Consider the following 26,305-nt stretch of genomic DNA (forward strand, 5'->3'; position numbering starts at 1 on the left):
ACCCCAGTACTTGATTGGTACTTCGTTTTATTGACCCCTTAATGGGTGAAAGGCAAAGTTGACCTCAGTGTGATTTGAAGTCAGAACATAAAGAGCTGGAAGAAATGCCGCTAAATATTTTGTTCAACATGCTAAAGATTCTGTCAGCTTGTTGCCTTATAAGGCTTTTATTAGGACTTCATTTTCTGTACTGTGGCATGTATAGAAAATAGTAAAAACTTCATTGATTGGAAGGTTGCCAAAAAGAGTAGTTTTGAGATAACAAGTTTAAAGAAAATAATAGCTAAAACTAGGATACTAGTTAAAAGTTGGGAGTCACCAAAACCTTGTAGCATCATGGAAATAACTCAGATGTAAATGCAATAGATTGTTGTCAACCTTGATCTAATAGTTCTGTGGTCTAAGTCATTCAGCTGTAACTTCTTTTATTTACACTTAGTGTATTGAAGACTATATTATCTAATGAGGCTTTTGATGGATTTGATGGAGATTTGGTTTTTATTTCTTGTAGATTAAGTGACCATGTGGAGGCTCTCTCTTTAGCTTCATCATCATCATCATTGTTTAACATCTACTTTCCATGGTGACATGAGTTGGACAGTTTGAAAACTGGTAAGCTGGGAGCTGGACCAGATTCCAATCTGGTTTGGCAAGGTTTTTACAGTTAGATGCCCTTCCTAATGCCAAGCACTCTGAGAGCTTCTGGTAATGAATATATATCTTCCTTTCTTGATCATTAATAGTGCTATTTTTATTGTAGATGCAAGCATAGCTGTGTGGTTAAGAAATTCACCTCACTACCACATGATTCAATGATCAAATGTCTACTACTGTAGTCTTGAGTTGACTGGTACCTAGTGAAAGGTATTTAGTAGACAGAGACTGTATAGAAGCTTGCACTGTGTGCGTGGGTGTGTGAAGGTTGTAAATATAGGTGAAAAAGCTGAAAAATTGGTGCTTTTTGAAAGCTTTATTTGTCTACTCTAACTTACTTGCACTTTGTTCTTGCCATCAAAAATGCAGTGACCCAGTCACTGGCCTATTAGAAACCTATAACCAATGACGATTTATTGTTCACTAGATAAGAAGTTAGGATTCCAACATTTTTATGATTTCTTAGTTCACTAGAGTCAGTTCTTCTAGTTTTCATAATTTTCTTACAATACTGATTATGATAAGAACCAGGTCATTTTTATGAAATTAACAAACTGAGCAGAGCAAATTTGTAATTATTTAGTGCAATTGAGGTTGAAGAGAGAGAGAGAGAAAGACAGAATAAGTATCTACTTAAACTTCAATGCCTTTATGACAATGAGGAAATAAAGTTTAATAAGCCACTTGTAGACATTTAATATTTTCATTGCTCATCTGACAAAATTACACATGATGCTTAATAGGACAAGCTATTTAATCAAGTAGTTTATCATGTGTCTTCATCATGAACTGGAGTTTGAGCTTTCCAAAATTTGAAGCCTTGTGCCTGTTAGAATTCAAAATCTATAAGAAAAATAGAGATCAGCATCTGTAAACAAAATATATAAACTGCATGAATAAGATTTAATAGTTTGTAGAATGTGATTGACAAATTATTTATACTGAAACTATAAATTAACTGTAAATCTAGTACACTGCAGGCATTATATTAAGAAATTTTTTTCTTTTTTTCTTTTTCATGTTTGTTTGTTGATGTCTTTGTTGTTTTGGCTAAATCTTATGTCCTAGATGTTCACCTTGTCAGTCTGCCATGACATTTAATGCACTTAAAGTGCTCAGCCTTACTGCTTATCTAGCATGACTATGTTGTTTAGAGTCTGCCTTGCAACCAAGTATTTGATCTCAATGCATAGTGCCATGGGCAAGAGTCTTTTGATATAGCTTTGGACCAACCAATGCTTTGCAAGGGAAAATTGGCAGAATGAAACTTTTCCCCAGCATACCTGAAAGCAGTATTTTTAAGTAGCTTTGTTTAAATTTTCCATGATGTGCTTACACTCTGTTTGGTTAAGTTTAACAGAGGTGACTTTTTCATTTATTATTACTTCTGCATTACATCATTGAGTAGGCATACATTGGTATTCTTGTATGTAGTGTATTTTTATGATAGGGGTACAGTTGTAATTAACTTTTATACAGCTCTACTTGAAGAGTATCTTATAGTGAGTTAGGAAGTGTTTATATATTAGGACTAAAAAATGTTTGGTGGTATTTATCAAAACACTCTTGTTATATTTCTTTGTATGAAGTGATATCAGAAATTTTACTGGTATTACAAATTAGTTTATTAAAGATTATTGGAGAGTGACAGGAGCATTTGTAATATATGTATTTCTTGCTTGATTAAATGTACAGTTTGTAAGTTGAGAGTGATATCACGGTAGCATACAATAGCAAAGTTAGTGGTTATGGTTATTTTAAGGTAAGATTCTTGAATGTGTCAACGAGGTCTTGCCTATTGACATAATGAGAGGTGGCTAGCCTATCATCTATATCGTATGTTTGATGTGGCAAATTTTGTGCTGGTTTCATACATCACAATATGTATACGCTCATGAGATCACATATATCTGACATTCAAACCTCAGACTGATGTTGAACAAACCTGTGGGATCTAATTTTTTTATTCAGAGAGTGAAGTCTTTCTTGTATGCATAATAATCTCTATGTCATATCTTCTGGTGAATTTTAAGGTGCTTATAAATATAAGAGATCAAATAGTTAAAAATCAACTCTCAAATTTGGTGAACATAGATGTTTATTAATATTTTAAAACCAATTTATGACTGTACTGCTGTTTTCCTATTATTGGAGTCTGGTTGCCTTTCTAATGCTATTAATCTTAAGATTTTCTTAATGATCAATTTTATATCTGCTTTAGCTGGATTAATTAACTTACACTTTGGATTAGAGATAAAACTGCTTTGTTGTCTGAAAGTGTCAGGTACACCTCGCATTTAGCATGACATTCTTGCTTATTTTATAATCTCAATTTCTGCATTGAATTTCCCCCTCAATATTAATATATACCAGTGTATTATTTCTATAGTTATTAGTGATGTTCTACTTAAGTAATAGTGTAGATGTGGTTTATTACTAATTTGTACAGGTTGTTGGTTTTATTTAGGAAATTTTAGACTTCTTGAAATTCTTAGTGTCAGAGTTAAGTTTATTGTGAAAAGAGTTAGCATAACTATGAAAATGTATATCAGCTATCATGTCTAAAAATGGTACTAGCCTTTAATCTTTGGTAGGTGTTTTTGTGTATTTATATTGTAATGTTTTGTGGCTGTTTTAGTGATCTAAAAATAAATAAGGGCCTTGCATGGTCCTATATCTGTCACATGAAACTCTGACTTACAGTCTTTTAATCTATACAAGGGTGCCAGTGGCATGTGAACAAAACATTCGAGCGAGGTCGTTGCCAGCGCCGCTGGACTGACTCCTGTGCAGGTGGCATGTAAAAACACCATTTGAGCGTGGCTGTTGCCAGTACTGTGTAACTGGCCCTTGTGCTGGTGGCACGTAAAAGCACCCACTACACTCTTGGAGTGGTTGGCGTTAGGAAGGGCATCCAGCTGTAGAAACTCTGCCAGATCAGATTGGAACCTGGTGCAGCCATCTGGCTCGCCAGTACTCAGTCAAATCGTCCAACCCATGCTAGCATGGTTTGGGTGTCAATCTGAAGATGGTGCAATCTGAGGATATGTATTGAGAGTGATAAAAATCAAACTTCCAGTCACCATCATGGTGTTTGGAGTGATCACTAGTGATGGCAATGTTATGCCTCCATTCATCTTCTCACATGGCCTCAGACTCAATATGGATGCCTACATCAAGTGCCTGGATGAGGTAGTGCTACCTTGGGTCAGGAGGGTAGCTAGTGGAAGACCCTATGTCTGGCAACATGACTCTGCACCATGCCACACAAGCAGGAGAACCTAGTTATGGCTGTCAGACAATTTCTGCAACCACATCACCCCTAACATCTGGCCACCTAACTACCCAGATTTCAACTCTCTTGATTATCATGTGTGGGGCGCAGTTGAGCGAGGGATCAACAAAACTCCTTGTAACACCAAAGTTGAACTAAAGGCCAGGATTATGGCAACATTCACCAACTTAAACAAGGAGACTGTTCAGAAGAATTGCTGGAGATTCCAAAGTTGTCTGGAGGCTGTAGTTGAAGCCAATAGCAATTTTATTGAATAAATTTACTCTGTAGTATTTCAAGATATTTTTATGTAATTTTGGTAAATATATCTGTTAAAATGAGATATCAGTGTTATTTTCATTTTTGCATAATTTAGATGACAGTTTATTCATTGCACCCTGTATATATATATCGGCATCGGCATTCGCCATGATAGATCGCTAGCCACTACACATTCTTTATTTTCTCTCCTTGTTTCTTTCTGTGTTCCTTTCTGTGGAAGAGCGTTGGCTCGAAATGTTTAAGACTTTTTCACTTCCCGAGCGTTAAACTAATACATGGCCAATACCGCCTGACTGGCCCTCGTGCCAGTGGCACGTAAAAGCACCCACTACACTCTCGGAGTGGTTGGCATTAGGAAGGGCATCCAGCTGTAGAAACTCTGCCAAATCAGATTGGAGCCTGGTGTCGCCTTCTGGTCCACCAGTCCTCAGTCAAATCGTCCAACCCATGCTAGCATGGAAAGCGGACATTAAAAGACGATGACGATGACGATCTGTTTGTTGTCTACACCACCTGTCTTTGTCTTTTGTTTTTTTTTGTGAATACTCTCTCCCTCCCTCTCTCTCTCTCCCCCCTCTCTCTCTCTCTCTCTTTCTCTCTCTCTCTCTCTCTCTCTCTCTCTCTCTCTCTCTCTCTATATATATATATATATATATATATATATATATATATATATATATATATATATATATATATATATATATAAGGTTGAGGAGGGTATTGGATTTAACCAAACCCAAGAGGATACAAGTAATACCGAGTAAGTGCTGTATACCGACTAGTTTGCCCCAGTTGTATGAACAGGATTGGGGATTATAAGTCGTATATTAGCGTGTGTATATGTAAATATATAAAAAGATAAAGAGAGCAATGGTAAGGTTGGAGAAGTATTTTATGGATTAGAGTCTTACAGCTGTTTCTGGGAAGATCCAGTACTTCCCTTCATCGGAGACAGAAAAAATAAAGTAATCTATTATTATATCCATAGGCGGATATTTTTAGTATGAAGTGGTAAAGAGTGTGATGCGCTGAAAAAAGAGAGAACACTTCCCTAACATCCATGGTGGTCTATATAGGGACGACACTTTACTTATTACCAAGACTACTAACAAATCTTCCATTGAGAGGACAAAAAAGGATCTATACAAATTTTTCTCAGGTATGAATCTATCAATAACATTTGAAAACGCATACAAAACGGCTAACTTCTTGGACGTTTCTCTGAACCTATCTAACTCGCAGCACTCCCCCTATCATAAACCCAACCAGTACCTAAAATACCTCAATATTCAATCTAATCATCACAGATCTACTTTCGATAACATAATCATAGGTATCTCTACCCGCATATCTGATCTATCCTCTTCCGAAGAAATCTTTAACAATCACGCTCCATACTACAATCAAGCACTAGCGGCTAGTGGTTTCTCCCAACGAATAAAATATATCCATAACACCAGACTTAAACAATTTATATCACAAATCGCACCCCAAAGACATAACATCAATCAAAACCACAACCAACCACCCACATATTCAAACAGACCCCACAATCACACCTATAACACTAGGGCTAAATCTAGGATGTTTAAATCAGATAGCCCTACCAAAAGTATGGACAATTGCCCTCCACCTAAACACCTTAATTACAACATGCACAGAACCCCCCAAAAAAGCGGTGGCCGCTCCATCCTATGGTACACCCCCCCCCCCAATTCTCTCTTAACACTAGGAACCTAGCCAAATCTTTCTTTAAAATACTAGATTCTAACTTCCCATGACAACATAAATACCACTCTGTATTCAACAGATCCGCTTTAAAATTATCGTATTCTACCACTCCTAACTTTGAATCTATTATAGCAGCTTCTAACAAACATAAACTCTCGCTCTATTACTAAAACCTAAGCAACCATAACTACGCTAGCGCCAGCACCCGACCCACACATACACCCAACACGGACATTAATATACGTTCTTCTAACACTAACGCTCGTACACTAGAACAAAACCACAATGGATCCCAACCCATTAATATTCTAGATAATAACAATACCAATAATAACATTAATAGGACAAATAGCCATAACAATAATTCCATTGATCTAGATTCCTACACATCCCCCAATAACATATCCTCCAATAATAATAACTCACCCACCAGCATATGCAACCCTCTAGCCTCCTACACTTGTAACTGTCGCTCCGGGACTATTTGTCCGCTTCAAACACATTGCGTAAGATACAATGTAATATATAAATGCACTGTGAGAAATCTATTACATAACTCTACTGCTACATACATTGGTGCAACTAAAAATTTTAAACATCGCTACGCAGCACATATGCACTCTTTTAGATACGACAAACACAGTAAATCTACATTAGCCAATCACATTCATCACCTCAAAAGCAAAAATACCCAATACACCTTAAAATGGTACATCTTAGATTCTGGAACTCGATACCAGGGCCAGCGCTCCAACTGCAAGCTTTGCCTTACGGAGGCGTTCCATATTTTAAAATACAATTCTCCCACTCTACTTAATCGATACAACGAAGCGTTTAGCAACTGCAATCACCGCTCTTTCCACACATTTAAGTTCTATCACAAGCAAAATTGCACAAACGATCACGCAACATAATTACACGACCCCCAACAGGCAACCTATTCAACCTGGCAAAAACTATCTTTTACTATCTTTTGAATAGGATTATTTTCTTTCGATCATATCACCACATATATATATATACCCCCAAATCTATTTCTTCTACTCTCTAATTCACTACAACACCACCTACGCATACAGACATCACTTCTTTCAATCCCTTTCCACCATCTATAAATAGGTTTGGCTGCACTCTTGAATATGATACTACTAACTACCTTTCCCACCCATATCTCCCTTTATCTCTATCCTTGGTTTATCACTCATACCCCCACCACCTATATACTACATATGCGCATTCCTTCCTACCCACTAGACCTTTTAACCTTATCTCCCCCCTTCCCTCCTTCTCTCTATATGCTCATCCCCTCTATCCTGTAAGATCAACTGACCATTATAGTATACCTCTACCATCCTTCACCTCTATCTCTCCTCCATCCCCTTTCACATTCTGTCTTCATGACTTGACCTAATTACCGCTCATCCTTCACTTGACTTGGCCATTCTTCAAGTAAACAAGCTAAAATCCATTTCCGGATTATCCCCATAAGGATTACTTTACACGGATTTCTACACGGATTTTTACTACTGGAATGAGACTACACTTCAAGTACTGTTCTCTCTTTTTTCAGCGCATCACACTCTTTACCACTTCATACTAAAAATATCCGCCTATGGATATAATAATAGATTACTTTATTTTTTCTGTCTCCGATGAAGGGAAGTACTGGATCTTCCCAGAAACAGCTGTAAGACTCTATCCATAAAATATTTCTCCAACCTTACCATTGCTCTCTTTATCTTTTTATTTTTTATATATTTACATATTTATATATATATATATATATATGTGGCTGTGTGCTAAGAAGTTTGCTTCCCAACCACATGGCTCCAGGTTTAGTCCCACTGCATGGCAACTTAAGAAAGTATCTTCTATAGCCTCAGGCTGACTAAAGCTTTGTGAGTGGATTTGGTAGATGAAAACTGAAAGAAGCCTCTTGTATGTGTGTGTGTGTGTGTGTGTGTGTGTTTATCTGCCACCACTACTTGACAACTGGTATTAGTGTGTTTATGTCCCCATAACATTAGTGGTTCAGCAATAGAGACTGATAGAATAAATACCAGGCTTTTCAAAATAAGTATTGGGGTCAATTCATTTGACTAAAATTCTTCAAGGTGGTGCCCCAGCATGTCAAGACACTGCAGTATATTGTCATCATCATCATCGTCATCATTACCACCACCACCACCACCACCATCTGCTCTTTTCCATTTTTTTCCACATGTATTAATCACCATCATCGTTTAACGTCCGCCAACTATGTTGGCATGGGTTGGATGGTTTGACAGAAGCTGACCAGGCAGAAGACTGCACCAGACTTCTGTGTCTGTTATATATGTATTGGAGGGGATGGCAAGGATGGTAGTGAAAGGAGTACAAACTGAATCTTGGGGCATATCATAGTTAATAGTGTGTGGCTCCAAGAGACATGTATTTCAATGATGTTGTGTGATAAGAAACTTCCAATCCATCTCGTCCTAGAGCTTCGTGGTGATGGAATGCCATAGGCAGGTAGTTTTTCTTGGAGGTTCAAGCACCATATGTGGTAAAATTCTTCTCTAATGTCAAATACAATAATATTGTTTTGCCAAATTTTTCAGAGTTGAAGGTTCACTGGTGAAGGATGTAGGAAATGGAAACTTCCAGTAGATATAGATTTATGAAAGGAAGTGATTATTAAGGAGGAAAAGGGAGTTGAGGTGCTAGAGAAAGTTGTTCTTAATGACTGCCTTCATCATCTTAAATGTTGGAAGTGAAGTGATCACATGATAGTTGACATAGAGGGGTTGCTCTTCTTGGGAAGTGGATACTCTGTAGTGTTTCAAGTGATTAGGATATATCCCTGTTGAGAAACATATCAAGGAGTTTGACTAGCTTGGAGACACTTTAAGTGTAATGGAAGAACATGGTCAAACCAATGTCCTCATTGATTTGAAGCAGCAGGAGGTACGTTTGCACTTGGTGTACATGATAGTGGGTTTGGCAGAGTGGAGAGATATAGTTTTGGAGGAGATTTGTGCAGTGTGTTTGAAGTTGGATGTAAAGCAGGCAGTAAATGTGGAAGCTTTCTCTGTGAGAATGCTGTTTGCAGAACCATCATGGTAGAGAAGTAGTAAAAATCTTTTTGGCAGTGAACCAAAAGAATAGGCTGCAGGCTGAGAGGTGGATTGTGCAATGTAGTCAATATACTGTATTTGACTGTGTAGAAGCTATATACTCTCTTTGGCTTAGTAGAAACTATATTTTCTGACTGTGTGGAAGGTGTATTCTCTTTGAGTAGAAGATATACTCTCTCTCCATGTTAGTGAGATACTCTTACTTGAAATATTTCTGCAGAATGGGGAAGGAATGGTTTTTGTACAGAAATTGTTTTTATTTACTCTAGGTAAAGTGTGATTGGACAAATTTTTATTCGGTCATTCCAGTTGTGACCACCCTACCTTTTTAAGAGCATGTAAGACTTCATTATCTAATGTCTCCTTATTCAGGACTCTTAGGAGGAAGATTTAGTTCTATTTCCAGCAAGACTTTTGTGATTATTCAAATTCTCCTTCATATAGAGGTTTCCTGCTTTAGTGTTGCAATAGCAGCTTAATCCTTTTATATGTTTGTTTCACCACTTTTCACATTCTATTTGTGAGTTAGATCTTTCTACAACAGTATTTCTCCACTTAACCATATCCATTAGACTTTCTGTCCTGAGATATATTTTACATTGGTGTTCCTACTGCCCTCTGTACCCACCATACATATGTCTTCACGATATACACACACACACACACACACACACACACACACACACACACACACACATACACATATATATATGTATATATAAAGAAACATTGCCAGATCAGATTGGAGCCTAGTGCAGCCGCTGGTTCTCCAGACCTCAGTCAGACTGTCCAACCCATGCCGACATGGAAAATGGACGTTAAGCGATGATGATAATGATGATACACACACACACACACACACACAGACTTGGCACAAGAAGGCTATGTGGTAATGAAGTGCTTTGCAATCCTGTGGTTTCATGTTCCATCCCACTGTGTTGGGCCCTGGCCAAGTGTCTTCTACCATAGCCTTTGGGTTGATACACTGTGAAATCTGGGAGACAGAAACTACTGAAGCATGTGTGACCTCTCTCCACCCTAGAAGTACAGTAATTCTGAATAAGAAATGAGTTCAACTATGATAACCCATCCAAACCTTGCTAGTGTGGAAGATATTTAAAATGAAGACAATTTTACATATGTGTTCAAGGTTGTAGAGTCGGAGTAAAAAAACATACCTACTTCAACATTGACTAAATGTACTGTATTAACATTTTAAACTTTACTGACACTAATTTGACTGTTTTCTGCTCTGAAAATGATCAAATTAAATTTTAGGGCTTCTCTAAAGGAGGATCTGACAGAAACAGTTGTGCTTATAAGAACAAGTGGTTAATTAATTTTGGATATGGATTTGGATTTAACTTTTGTTTTATGGATACAGTATTTCTTTATTAAATTCTGTAAAAGTAAACTTTTCAGTATTTTACCACATAATTTTCATGTTCACTTCAATTTTATCTTCAATCAATGCTCTAGCAGTGGTTCTCAACCAGGGGCCATATAAGATTTTTGGTGGTCCATACAACTAGATAGTAAATTGGAGATACACAATAGTATTTTAAGGGTCCCTGAAAAAATTTTGCTTTAGATGTATATATTGGTATTTAATGCAAGAAACAGCTAGGTTTCTTACTCTAACATTTTACATAGTTCAACATACACAAGTTAATGTGTCATAAACAAAATAGGAATTTTGAAAAGAAGTATCTATAAAACTAGTTTTTAAACATTGAATAGCTATGGTGGCTGGGTCTACCAGAATAAAACAGTAATCAAAGGGGTCCATATATAAAAAATGGTTGAGAACCCCTACTCTAGAGCTTATAATGATGCTAAAATATACCCTGAGGATTTATATTGGTCACATATGCTGTGTGATTTCAATTGATATAAGAAATACATGATTAGTCCAATTACAGTTAGAGGTGTCAGTTGGCAGTGCTATAAATTGAGGAGTCAGAGGTGGAGTTCAAGTTTTTGAGTACTGACTACAGTCCTCTGCATGTGTGTGTATGTGTGTGTGGACTGTGAGTGTCTGTTAGCGTGTATCTTCACTTTGACACCATCTGAGCAGTGGTGAAGTTGTTAACGTCTCCCATTAACAACATATTATGTCACTTAGTAGTTTTGTTGATTTTGATGTGCACAGACCAGTGGAATAATAAAAAATAATTTACTTGTAAAACAGGTGTTGGTGACTGGAAGGCATAGGTAATCTTGATCAAGTAGGTTCTTAATCAAAGGCACTCTAGCTGTGACAACCACTACAAAAATGAAAATACAAGTTGTCTAACTGTAGACATTCACGTTCCCTGCTAGGTTTAATAGGATATAAATAAATAATAATTTCATCAATGTGGTTGCAAGGTCTCAGAGATTTATGTATATTAGACATTAATCATTGAAATGACACCAATTATAAATCTAAACAGTTTTGTGAAACTGATTCAATAGGAACTGACCACTTGAATGAATGAAATTTCAAATAGCAAATAGGTTGTCAAAGCAGTTACGAATTGTGTTAGAAAAATTTTATCTTTTACTGATTCCAGTAAGCTGTCTGTGGTCATAATTTTATATATTTAGTATTTTCTCCTGTGGTCATAATTTTATGAGGACATAAAAAATAACAAAAGAGATTATTACTTCTTGCAGCTGAAAATTTCTTTGTAGTTTTAGAGGATATATTAGCAGCAGATGTTAAAGTGCTAGGCTGTTGGTCACATGATCATAAGTTCAAATCCTACTAATGTAATTGATGTGGTATCTTACCTTCTTTTTCACAAGGTACCTAACTGCCAGTTTCAGTTTGCTTAATTGAAGGAAAGCTACTTTATGGTTCAGTAGTTAGCAGTAATTTTACCATTCATCTGTAAAAATGATGTATTCTTCTGACAAATAAACCATTACACCTATGCTAGTTTTGAAAAATATCTATTGAAATTCTCTAGATTACGTATTTACTTTTGATGTAGTTTAAATGTATTGAAGTTACCAAAATGAGTGTCCAATGTTAAAAAAATAGCAGGTATATTTATTCAGTATTTTCTTATCTGAAGAAAGTGTAGTGTGTGTGTGTGAGAGACTTAATCTTGTGATGTGCCAGCATAATGCCTGTCTATTAATTAATGTTCTAGTACAGTGTATGGGTTGTGAATAAATGAACAAAGGTTATATACACATTTACTGTCACTGTAAAATCAGGCCCATAAAGGCCCCCCCCCCCCTCATCCCTAAGAGTTCTAATTTCACAGTAAGGCTAAATGCATAGAGATATGACTCTATATATTTAGGGTAGGTGTGAGATATCTGATCTGGCAAGTTTGAACATAAAACAGGTAGATTATTTGGACCAGATATAACTGGTTTAAATGCTAAAGGGTTTAGGCTCTAAGCTGTTGACAATTATTGCTAAGCATCAGATTCTGTTAACAAGTCAATGTACAAAATAATGTTACCAGACTTATAACAAAGTCTGACTTTTGTTATTTCCTTCATCCACACTATTTCTACTGTCACCAACAAGGATGAACTTCATCTGCTTTACTTTTTTCCTCCTATTAAGTCTTTGTTTCCTGTCTTCTATCCAAGTCCTGATGTTATCTTCTTTGACATCTGTTTTGCCAACAATCTGAAGTATATGATGAAATTCCTTTACTTTGTGATCGAGGAATGAACTTTTTCACTATTCAGTCATGTAATGTTTTATATCTCCAAAACACTTATATAATGCATGCACACATGATAGACTCTCCTGTCAGTTTTGACATGTGTTCAGTTGTTTGATCAACTGGACAACCTGATCATTTAATTAGCATGTGAAATGACTGAGTATTCCACAGACACTTATTCTTAGCTAATTCTCGAGTAGAATCAGTCTGATGCAATGTGACAAGGTTAGACTTTTGAATTACAGGTACACATCATCTGATAGGTTTCTACACAATTTTTTTCTGTCTTAACTCACTGACAAAGCTTAGATCTACTCTATGCTATGGTAAAGGTTCTTGCCTAACATGCTACATAATGGGATCAAATTTGGGGCCTCATGGTTTTGAACCTGACTTTTTAATCACTCAGATGTTTGCATCTATGAATTATATATATACATATATATATATATATATATATATATATATAGGTGAGAAAGTTGGTATGTGAAAGCACGTGGTTGGATGTATAAAAGATAATAAGAGTGAATAATAAGATAATAAGACAGTATATATATATATATATATATATATGTATATATATATATATATATATATATGGAGAGAGAGATCCTCTTTGACATTTCAGTGTCCATATCTCTATGTATATTTACTGTGCCCTAAGTAAACATATTTCTGTACCACCTCAATTTCATCGCTTCTCACCTCTATTTGGCCTTGTGTTACATCTTCTGAGTACATATATTTTGTTTTCATGTGGTTCATTTTAAGACCTACTGCTAACCTCTGAGTGTTCAGTTCTATCAACATGGTCTGTGGTTTCAGTGATGAGTACAGTGTTATCTGCAATTCAGAGATATATAAGTTGCTCATCGTTGATACTCATGCCACCTGTTCAGTCGGTGTCCTTGGTAACCTTTTCTAGACATGTGATAAAGAGAGTTGGAGAGATGGTACCTCCTTGCTTGACACCCTTCTCTATTGGGTCCCTTACTGATAGTGATAGAGCTATGTCAGAAAATAAGGGCAGGATGGAAGGCCTTTAACTCAATTATGGATGTGCTCTAAACAAAGCTAGACAATGCCATATACACCAGACTCTTCAACAGCACCATGCTACTAGTGCTCTTATATGCAAATGAGACGTGGGCTATTATGAAGAGAATAGAACATTGGTTGGCTATGATGCAAAGGCCCATGGAAAGATACATGCTAGGAATATCACTAAGAGAGCACATTTGAAATGAGATAATTCAAGAATGGAGCAGAGTGAACAACATGATCACAGAGTACAAAAGCACAAGTTCCATTGGGCCAGACATATTGCAAGGTTCACAGGCAACAAGTAGGGCCATGCGGTTGTTGAGTGATAGCCAAGAGATCAGAAAAAGGCCACTTGGAAGACCTCCATGGCGATGGGAAGACAATTTGGTCAAGCAATTCGGGTCAAGATGGAAAAAAATGACACAATCAAGAATCATTGCAAATGCACTGTGACCAATAGTGTGTAACATCTGAAGCCCTGGTCGATACTGTGATATATATTTTCATGTTTTGAGTTGTATTTTCCTGGTTGTATCACCAAACCTATACACACGCATTCACATTTATAATATACAAACAGCATCAGTTTTGTTTCCCTACACACAGACAACATTAGCAGCAGCTGCAGTATTCTAGTCATACAATAGTTTTATTGTCAGATAATGGCTAAAGTTAAGAATTCCATTCAGTTATTAGTAAACTATTTATATTCAGATGCCTTGAGTAAAAATACATTTAGTTATGAAATGTAAGAATGAAATTTACAGAGAAATCTATCAAGTGGTTTCTAAAAGTAATTTGGAGATATAGAGCTTAAATGAAAATGGTAAAATTTAATGATATAGGTTATTCAACATGATTAAATGTATACTCAACCAGAAAATAGTTTTGTTGTAGTTTTTCTCTTTCTTTCTGGTAGAGTGAAAGGTTTTATATAGTTCTTTGTTGCTCTATATACTTGAAATTTTGAGTGAAAAGAAAAGTAAAAAGCTCTGAGAAATCTGAGAAGTTCTCTCTCTCTCAGTCTCTCTCTCTTTCTCTCTCTCTCTCTCTCTCTCTCTCTCTCAGTCTCTCTCTCTCTCTCTCTCTCAGTCTCTCTCTCTCTCTCTCTCTCTCTCTCCCTCCCTCCCTCCCTCCCTGTCTTGATAACGTTTTCCAAATAATTATTCCATAAGTTCAAATTGAACTGCTAAAAATTTCTCTTTATGAAGAATGTAATATATCAATGTAATAATAATCTGTTGAAATAGCACTGTGTTTAGTAATCTGATCAAATAGCTATGTAATGATCTGATCTAGATAATCTGTTTAATGGATAAGAAATAAATACATCTGTGAGGTACTTTTCTAAAAATACTTCAAGCTGAAATAACCAATTGGATGTATATTTTTAGAAGAAAATAAAGTTGCCAGTTTATTGCATGAATAATTACATATATGTGGATAGGTTTGTTTGTTTTTTTCTTTTCTATCTTTTAAACCCCCCAAGTTAAATATAAAGCATCAGTGGATTCATTGTTATTAGGTTTTCTGATTAATTATTCTCAATTGGATTAGACACACCAACATAACACACCATCAAGGCATTAACAAATATAGATTCTTTGTGATTGCAAACTAGATCAATTGTTAAATGGAAGGAGTTTTAGTCAACTGAATCAATTCAGTATTTTATTGGTAAATTATAGCATTGACCCACAAAGGGATGAAAAGTAAAAGTTGATTTATAGAGGAATATGAGTACTATGAATTTAGAGCACTGAGGCAATGTGTTAATTGCTGGAACATACTTAGTGTCTAGTTGTCTCGTTCTCTATTCTCTTAGTTTACTTCACACACACACACACACACACACACACACACACACACACACACACACACACACACACATTGTCAATAGTATAGTTCTGTTTTCTTTTGCAACTTGTCTAATCAATAAAGGATCCTTTGTATAGTTGCTTGATTTGCTAGAAATAACAAAACAACAATTCAAATCAAATCTGCCCTGTTAAAACAAAGAGCGAAACATTGAAGGATTCAACTTCAAAAGTTTAGGTCATAGAAGGCAGACCTTTGTTGAAGTCTTAATTTCTATAATTCCTGTATTGTAGTGTCATATGTATACACATATTTTAGTTTTATGCAAATGTTTACAGTGAAGCTTTTTATAATAAGATATTAATGGATGATTTCTTTTTCTCTGTTTATGGTGTGATGTCTACAAATCAACCACATGTCACTGATTTGGCATCTCTGGTTCAGATGAAGAGATATATTTAGCAATTTTAGTATTTCTCTCTCTCTCTCTCTCTCTCTCTCTCTCTCTCTCTCTCTCTCTCTCCCTTTTAACTTGTGTCAGTCATTTGACTGTGCCCATACTGGGGCACCACATTGAAAGGTTTAGTTGAACAAATTGATGCCAGTACTTATTTTTGTATAAATCTGATACTTATTCTATTGGACTATTTTGCTAAGCTGCTAAGTTACAGGGATGTAAACAACCCAGCACTGGTTGTCAAGTAGTAGTAGGGGAACAAATGCAAAGATGCACACAAACATATATGGCAAGCTTCCATGCAGCTTCTGTTTACCAAATTAATTCACAAAACATAGGTTGGTCCAGGGCAATAGTGAAAGACATTTGCCCAAGGTGCCATGCAATAAGACTGAACCTGAAACTACCTATGTTTCCAAAATGTATATGCATCTCTCTAAGGGTGTCATACTTCTCACAATAGTTTCTTGATAAGTGTATTGATTCTATATATATGTTAGTGTATAATGAAATACATAGTCGTTGTCAAACAGTTAAAACAGAATCAATACTTTAACTCCTAGGCCTAGACCTTACTCATTTAGATGTGCAGGCCATTGAGTCAGATTCATGTGTGTGTGTGTGTGTGGGTGTGTGTGTATATGTATATATATTTTAAAATTTATGCAAAAAATACTTGTTACAGTCACAATATTTGAAGAATGATTTTCTTCTAGAAGAAAAGAATGACATGAACCCCTTGGAATCATGTTTTTATATTGTGTATGTAAGCACTTTTGTTGTTCAATTTTTCAAACTCGTTATGGAACAAACTATATAGAGGAAGTTAAAACACATTGTGTTCTCCATATCAACTTCATAATAATAAAATTATTTTATAATATCTATCCAAATTCTTGATTATAATCATCATCATTGTCATTTAACATCCACATTCAATGCTGGTATGGTTGAATAGGTTGACTGGATCCAATGTGTCCAAGGACTGCATTATGTTCCAGTGTCTGTTTTAGCATGGTTTCTACAGTTGGCTGCCCTGCCTAATGCTAGTCATAGAAACCACGCCAAAGCAGACCTTGGAGCACAGTGCAGTCCTTAGACACATTGGATCCTTTCAAACCATCCGATCATGCCAGCATGGAACATGGATGTTAAATGATGATGATGATATTCAAGAATTAATAACAACAAAATTATTTTAGTAAATGCTTCATTACTTTCAAAATTAATCAAAATAAAAGTAGTGTGTCAAAATATGGTAACAAAAGGATTAATAAATAAAGTGGGGGAACAAACAAAGCAGTAACAACATAATGTGTCTCAATTGTTTTTTGTTAAAGATGCTAGACAACAGTGTAGTGGATACGTGAGTACCTCAATGACTGGTGTAGTTGATTGGTGTAAAGAAATAAACATCACAGAATATGTGATTGATTGGTGTTATATTTTAATACATCAATTAGGTCAAGAGCAGTGTAATTATTTGGTAGATTTTTAAAAGAAAAGGTTGACTAACAGAAAAAAACAATAACAATGACAAAATGGTAGTGTTTGATGTGACATTTGGTTATTAGTGGAGATGGAGAAGTTATCTTCAGTTTGGTTCATTAACAGGTAGTGTGATTAAAGATTAAAATAGGTTCTATAATGGAAGATATGATATAGCTGTTTATTCAAGTCATTAATGCAAGAGTTGTGGGTAAAGAAATATGCTGATAATATATTTTCAATGAAAGCATATCCAGTAGATATTTTCCATCAGTAGATGAGAAAAAAGAAGTACAGATGTTTATGAATATGTTTAGTTGGTGAAGAATTAAAACATATTAGTCAATGAGAAGTTCTAATAAATATGTTTCCTATTGGTAGATATTTAATTCGCTTAGAAATTCGGTGATAGTTTATTATTTGAATCAAGAAGATTCAGACAAGATTTCTATTTCTAATTTTTTTTCTTCAATTCCCAATCATTTGAAAGAATAAACTTTTGATTACTTTAAAGAGATTAACAAGTGAATGAGTTGAAGAGATTGCTATACAGTGCTATAGCAATTAAATGAAATAAAATTTTTGGAGAATTAGTAACCACTCTATAAGCTCTCTGTAATTTATTCCTTTATCAAAAGAACCTTGTCAATAATTGATCCAAAATATTACAGGAGTAAAGAAGATATTCTCCATCCTCCAATCATCATCACTTCAATAATGATGACGATGATGTCAGTATCTCCTTGCTAGCATGAGATGAATGATTTTTCAGAATGGTAATATAACATTCATCTTGGTCCTGCACAGTATTATCTGTCAAGATCAGCATTTTGAGATTTGGTTGCATTCATTTTTCTTGAGTCTTCTTCAGGCGTCTTCCACTGTTGGTACATGACTCCTGTTTTTTTCATCCAGCACATATCATTCATTGTGCTGATAGAGACAGTAGTAGATCCGAAGAACTTTGAAGTAAGAAAGTTATGTAAAAGATTCTTCTGTTACCTCAGTTTAGCATTGGTCAAGCAGACTTATATTCAAATATATTCTAGCCATAACCATCTTGTCTTCTATTCAAGTATAGTATACCTAGCAATTCATTTTTTTTTATGTGTTGTTCCATTTTTTTAAAGAAAATAAGATGCAATTTGAGTGCCAGAAAATAAACAGTAGCTAGAATATTTGATTTATAAAATGTTCAGTTACTGAAATCGCTCATTAGTCATTAAATGATCTCTAAACAAGAATTTATTTCTTCACTGATTTCTGATGTCCTTTTATGGATAGATTCTGTTTTTTCAGAAATATTTCACTGCTCTCATGTAAGGATGTAAATTGTAAGCATCTAGTCACACAAGCATGCACATCCATACACATATACAAATATGTGCGTGTCTGTGTGTATGCACACATATACATGATGAGTTTCCATACAGTTTCAATGTACCAATTCTACTCACAAGGTATTTTTTGGCCTGAGATTATAGAAGACACTTGTTCAAGGTGCCTTGCAATGAGATAGAACTTGAAACTGCAGTATAACAAAGTGAACTCTGTATCCTCATAGCCTGCACCTATATTATATGTTTACAGGTGCACATGCAGGCACACAAGCACACAAATGATAAAAAATACATTTTGGTTGTATTTGCCAAAAATTATTATTCTTGAATTGTAATTCATAATGTTGGAATACATCCCTGAAAACCTTGCTGTAGCTGGAAATTCCATAATGCAAAACTAATTTCCCCATTGATTCTCACTGTTATGAAATGATAATGCATTCTGACAGATATTTAAAACAAAACAACCACCCACCCCCAAAAAACAAGCAACACATCCACTTTAATGCATAAAAACAATTTCTAAACATACACAGTACATTATATACATAAAAATATTTGCGGTGAAACAAAAATTTTGGAATACATAAATATCATAATATTGTAATGGGGCATGTACTTTCCACAAAGTATGTTGATTACTATCTGAGGGGCAGTGATGAAATGAAACTTACTGGGATGATGAGAGACATTATCTTCTATCTTATAGTTCATCAACATCTACTTCAGGCTTGAAGAACTTATCCAAGATTGTTTGATGTTTATGGTGTGTCATCTCTTTGTATAACTCAGTGTAGGAAATGAAATCATTGAAAACTCCTCCTGTAATTTTTATGTTATGTTCATGAATAGGATTGTTGTCAGCAAAAACTTGTGAACCTTCCTCTGAATGTGTCAATCTTCTTGAAATATTATTTGTATCAACTAATAAGTGTAGTTGTTGGAATTTCATATTCTAACAAATCAAATATGTAGTAAGAAAAAAATACCTCTCTTTAGAGAGCAAAAATATGTTTATTCTTTTGCATGTAAGAATGGAAATGAGAAGATGACAAAGTGAAAGAGTGACGTGAAAGGAAGTACAGATTGTTAAGGGGTTACCTGGTTCACAGGCACTTTAATCCTTGCACCATAAAAAACTATTCATGTTACTCACGTGCACACACGTACACATGCCTTACTGTGTTGATATATAATATATGTAGCTACAGGCATTGCTGTCATGCTGATGCTATTTTTATTGTTACCAGCTGGATACTCAAAAGTTAGTGAGTTGGTAATGGTGGTGGTGTTGGCTGTATTGGTTTTGGTATTGGTGATGATGGTGATAGTGATGACACTGAGGTCATATTGTTCTTGTTAATTGTATTATTGTCGTTTCGCTTCAAGTTAATTCTCATTGACCAAAGGACATTTCATTCAACATTTAGAATATACATGAGCACTACATTACTTCATGTAATTTTTTTTTTCAGATAGAGTTGCTTGTCTTGTTCATACTGTTGTTGCTGCTGTTGTTGTTGGTCATTAAAGAGTTACTGGGTTGGTAATGGTGGTGTTTGTATTACTAGTTTGGTATTGATCCTGGTTATGTTGGTGAAGAGAGAGATAGATTGATAAACAGATACTCATTGTAACTAAAAAAAATATACACAAGCACATACACAAATACACACACAAACACACGTGTGTGTATTGTGTGTGTGTGTGTGTGTGTGTGTGTGTGTGTGTGTATTATGTGTGTATATGTATGTATTGTGATTAGTTTTTCAAATTGATCTAAGCTAAAACAATAGATCTAAGCTAAAACACTAAGAACATGGCTAAAGAACATGTGGGTTTTAAATTCTCAAAATTTATCAAAGTTTCTGTAAGAATGAAATTATAGACTGTTACTTGAAACCAGTGGAAATTGTGTCACCTAAAGTAGCTGTAGCATGGGGATGCCTGTACTGCTTTTGTTTTTTCAAAATACTATGTCACTAAATTGCTGAGTGACACTTCAAGAAATGTATCTTCAGCATACATAGCTTGACAAGATATTTTCTGGTCAGATATATTTCAAGTAAGATAACTCTAGACAACCTTTTTGCTCCTTACCTAATTCCAAGCATAGCTGACTTCTTGATGTAACACTTTGATATTGCATTTTTAAACACTTAAAAATAATTCCTGGATATCTTTCAGTTGACTCATTATCAGCAGTAGTATGTTCAAAATGTTTTAGCCTTATGTTTCTCTAGAGACACAATAGTTGTTTTTTAAATAGCAGTTTTGTTAATTTCTTTTGAAGTTGCCTAATATTTTAGAAGAAATAATGAATTCTTAATTAGACATGAAGAAAACATAGAGGTATCAGTGCAATACAATACTGTAAGTGAAATAGAAATATGCTTACAAGAATTACAATTCTAATTCCACTGCCACTCCTAAAAGACAATATTTCTCTACTAGTTTCAGTGAATCATTACAGTAGATCTTAGGCTACCATATTTTTATTGCTATTGTTTCTACCATTACAGAAGGCACATGGCTGCACAAGATTCTTGTTACTTTTTTTTTTCCTTTGTATCTTGTGATAACACCTGACACATCAGATTAATGTTCCTTTTGTTTTTTTTCTAATGCTGAATTTTGAAAGGTTCTATTACCAAGTAATTCTTAAATCTTGGACTTGAATATGTTAAGGATTTATGTTGCAACTCTCTTCAGGCTTTGAATTCATGTGAATTTGTTGTTGTTTTACCTTGAGTTAGCATTGATCCATCAGACTTGCAGTCAAGACTTTTCTGCTATCCTTTCTTTTTAATATACCTAGGGCTACATTGGTCAATGTCTCCTTTTAAAGTGGTAGGATTTAATCAGATGAAAATCTAATTACCATTTCTAAAAGGCTGAGTGACTGCATAGAGGCTCTCCAATCATCCTGAACTTTCTGTCACAAGAGCTAGGTCATTTGCCAATGGAATTTGTTTGAGCATGAATTTCTCTATGAATTCTTTGTCTTTGAACTTTTTGACAGTACATAATTCCAATTCTGACCCTATTTCTAATATTCATTAAGTCCATTTAACTGTCACTCAGTTGTATCATTGTTCATTAGATATTTTTATCATTGAAGTTCTAGATGTTTAGAAGCCAATGAAATTGCTCATATTTTTTTGTTCATATACTTCTACTTAGCTTCCTAAACTGTTATGTTACCTTTTGAGCTTAAGTTAAAATTTTAGAAATTCTCTACAGCAAATATAATCAGTTTCATGTTAGGGAGTGCTATACTGCATACTACATGCTAAACATTCTAAATTAAATTTCTCAGTTTAAGTGGTGGGTGGACTTAGCATCATTTGTTAGCATTTCTCAGAAGGAAGATAATTTTAAGAAATCATATTAATCCATTTTGTAATATGTTGTATTAATTAGTAAGTCTTATTACAAGACGATAGTTTAGAGTGGTGGTTTGCAGAACTGTTAGAATGTCATAAAAAGTGCATCATGGTATTTCTTACAGTTTTTTAGCTTTAGATCAAACCTGTCAACTATACCTTTATCCTTTTGGAGTTGATTAAATAAGTGCCAGTCAAGTACTTGGCTCAAAGTAATAGACCAATCCTCTGCCTCTCAAAATTGCTGGCCTTGTGCCTAAATTATAAATAATTATTACAAGATAGTAGGATGGTTGACTGGTGGAATCATTAGAGAAAGATGTCTTGTGATATTTGTTGTGGTTCATTATGTTGTGAGTGCAAATGCCATTGAGATCAAACATTGCCTTTCATCTTTCCAGAATTAATAAAATCCACGACTAGCCCACTTCCCTCAAAATTGCTGGGTTTGTGCTTAAATTAGACAGTTATTACAAGGTAGTACAGAAAACCTCTATATTGTCACTTGGCCTGCTAGAAATAGGAACCAAGTGTCCTTCATATCATATTCTACTATCTTAAAATACATGGATACGAAAAAATATATTCATGGATGTACAAGAAAATGTGATGGTCAAGGGTGGAGAGTCTTTATGGGTCTACTCAATCAGGGTTACGTTTAAGCTAAACAAGTCTATATTATGGTCGTTTCTACCATTTTACATCCTTGCTGTTTACTGTAACAATATGAGTGGGATTGCTTTTGGCAAGGTACATTCTGTTTGAACCCTTGTTCATAAATCTGGATACCTTTCTTGGTACAAGTGGGTAAGTTGTGAAGTGTATAAATGGAATCTGTTGTTCAAACAGACTAAGTTGAGTTTTTGTTCCTCCTTCAATTAGTTTGAAGAAACGAAGATAATATCGATAACTTGCAGTCTCCAACAGACTGGTGAGTTCATCCTATACTTCTGTAGGCTGATACAAGTGGGAAAAACAAGCAAAGAGGGAGTTTCTGGTGGTTTGGCTAAGTATTTAGTGAAGGATTTGATGGGGTGTGAGTGAAAAAAAGGTGAGTCCACTAATTGAGCTTGGGTGGGCATGATATAGAGGTGGTTATTTAAAAAAAAAATGAAAGAAAAGAAGTATCCATTATATAAGAGACAGATAAGACATACTTTGAGGAGAGCAAGTCTTAAATATTATTTTCATAATGGCTGTAATAGTAAAGCTTGAACTCGCGTTAATTATGGCCAGTAATTTGTTTTGACAATTATTGTACCTCTTATTTATATATATATTTATTGGCACTCACTGTTTGACATTGTAAAATTGACTTTTGGTTTAATGCACTACATTTTTGACAAGATCTGTGAAGTCTTCCCAGAAATTGTTTTCTCACCTCTTGCAAATACTTGCAGAACCTCTATGTAGTGATTTGACCTGCTAGAAATATGAACCAAATCTTCCTTAAATCATTCTCCTACTTCAAAGAAATAAAAAGCAAAATATTAAAAAAATCACCTAGATAGTGTAGTTCCTGGTATACAAAAAGATGGGATCATCATGGCTGGAATGCTGATTGGACTCAAAATAAAAAAATATATTTATAACTTTCATTGCATATTTATTAAAAATTAGACTAAATTTAGATTTTCAGATGAAACATTTATTGCAGATTTAACAAGCTCTATTAAGATCAATAAGTTTATGAGCATAAAGTAACTTGTAAAATATATGAAGTCTATAAACCATTTCTGTGGTCATAGTATAGTTAATATATGGAAGGAATTTCAGTATGAATGCTCTAATTCAAATGCATTGGTAATCTTACCTTCTTGCTGCTTTAATATTCAGTGTAATGTGTCTACATTACACATTTGGAAAAGTTATTTTGAAATTACAAGGTCATCTTGTAGAACATTGGACACATCTGCACACTATCTCAACAAACTAGATTCTTGTTGCATCCCTTCACTAAGTGTTATTGCTGCTCTAATCACAGGAAATACTTGAGGACAGTACTTTGTATCAAACTTCCCATTTAATATCACGAGCCTGTGTGGAAGCTAATGAAGACTCCTCTCTACAATTACTTGACCTGCTAAAAATATCTGCTTAATCTTCATACTTAAAAAAAAAAGATGGAATTGTCCAAACTGGAACACTTTCAATCATAAATCTGCTTGATGGCAGCTGGCCAGAGGATTAAACAAGTCTATTTCTTCAGCTTGGGTTACATTGTCAACTCCAAGCTGCCTCAGATTGAACTGTTGGTGTAGTGAGCACCACAGAAGACACCACATTCCACTCCAAGATATAAACCCACAAAAGGAACTCAGCACTGTACATTAACAAATCACTTGTCAATTTTACAGAGCTACTGTTTAGATGGTTGGGTTGTTCTTACCTCTGGTACCTATTTTTAATGAGATGATTTGGGCCATGAAGACAACAGAACCAACAAACTTCTGATCTCTTGTCTGGTTTATTTTCTTGTCCATTCAGTCATTTACACAATTCTGAGGATATAGGTCTGGACAAAGTGTTAGTGATGAGCTTGGTGAGGCAGCTAAGAGGATGCAAGGTAGATGAATAGGGTGTTCAGAAAAAAACAATTGAGACAAAAGGACACAACACTTAAGTGTTGAGGAGCAAAGGTTTGCTAACCAGTTAGCTGTTTTTTAGACATTGTCTAGAATGTTTATGTTTGTGCAACACTTATGATGCCCTAGATATGTGGGCAATACTCTTATGTGAAGCCTGCTTTTAATTTCTTTAGGCTCAATAACTGTTTAGAGCTAAAGCAGTCACTGTCTGAAAATAAAGTTTAGTATTTGAGATTTGACTAAGTTAAAGATAGGGAAATTAGTACTCATAATAACTATAAGGAAAAACTAAGTCATCCTGTGTTGATTCTCTTGTGTATTAACATGAGAGTTAATACAGTATAATTAGTAGAAAACTATCAACTATTGTATATGTCATTATAATGCCACAAGGATCTGAGATAAATTGTTTTTGTGTATAAGATTAGATCATAAAATGTCCAGATATTGTGAACACTTCTGTGATTCAATCCTGTAATCTGATCCCCTCTTATCTGCATTCTGAGTAAGCAGCAGCATTAGTGTCTACAACTTTCAACATTACATTGATATTGCTACTGCTGCACTGTCACCTTGGCTTCAGTCAAAAGTTTCTTACAAGCAAATACTATGAAGGTGAAGATGACTTTTCTACTGAAATCATTTAAGTATTACAACGATTAAACTCTCAGTTTGGAGTTACTATGTCATGGGAGGATACTGAAGCATTACTCAAAATTGAAGTGTGGGTATACTGTACTTCTAGGTTACTGTTGCCCACTAACTACTGAAGTAGCAGCAAGTTAAACATCTGTTTTACTGAATCATTTCAAAAGCATCCTTTGTGACTCAACAATAATATGACATGAGTGTGGTTTTACATACTGGAAATAAAAAAGTTTTACCTTCCTAAATTACATAAAACGCATTTGGCTTTGTCTTTAAATAGGAAAATTATTTTTATAACTGAATGTTTTTTCTGCAATTAATCATTGAACTATGAAGTAGTACCTGTTGATATGCAAGCAAACTGAAGGACACTAGTTGTGCATTATATATATATATATATAATGTATATAAATATAATATATATATATATGAGCAAAAGTTTATTAGCTTATAATGATTTTACTTAAGATATATGAATAATAAAAATCATCAAGCTCTGTATTTGTAATTAGAAGTCAGAAATTTGAATATAGCAAGAGAGGTGGGATATTAGGAACAAGTATCTTTTAGAATGACCTCACCTCATCTATTTCCTCTATTTCTTTGGCTTAGGTCCATTATAGACAGTAAACTGTTCATTAAGTACAATTTTAGTCACATTGATTGTATGCTAGGACATATTTCACAGCTAAACTAGCAAAATATTGATTTAATTCTTGTTTAATTTTTTTTTTTTCAGTTCTATAGTCTAGTGAGGCTTGTTATTCATTGATCTCTATGTGATTATGCTACATTAAACACACAC

General features: G+C 34.8%; 1 protein-coding gene across 21 annotated transcripts in view; it reads left to right on the plus strand.

Moving 5' to 3' along the window:
* Positions 1–26,305, plus strand: part of LOC106875262 (kalirin) — a 549,719-nt gene that overhangs the window by 38,899 nt on the left and 484,515 nt on the right. The window lies entirely within an intron of this gene.

This window comes from Octopus bimaculoides, chromosome 2 (assembly GCF_046866305.1).
Source record: "Octopus bimaculoides isolate indiv1 chromosome 2, ASM4686630v1, whole genome shotgun sequence".
In the NCBI taxonomy this organism is placed as follows: Eukaryota; Metazoa; Mollusca; class Cephalopoda; order Octopoda; family Octopodidae; genus Octopus; species Octopus bimaculoides.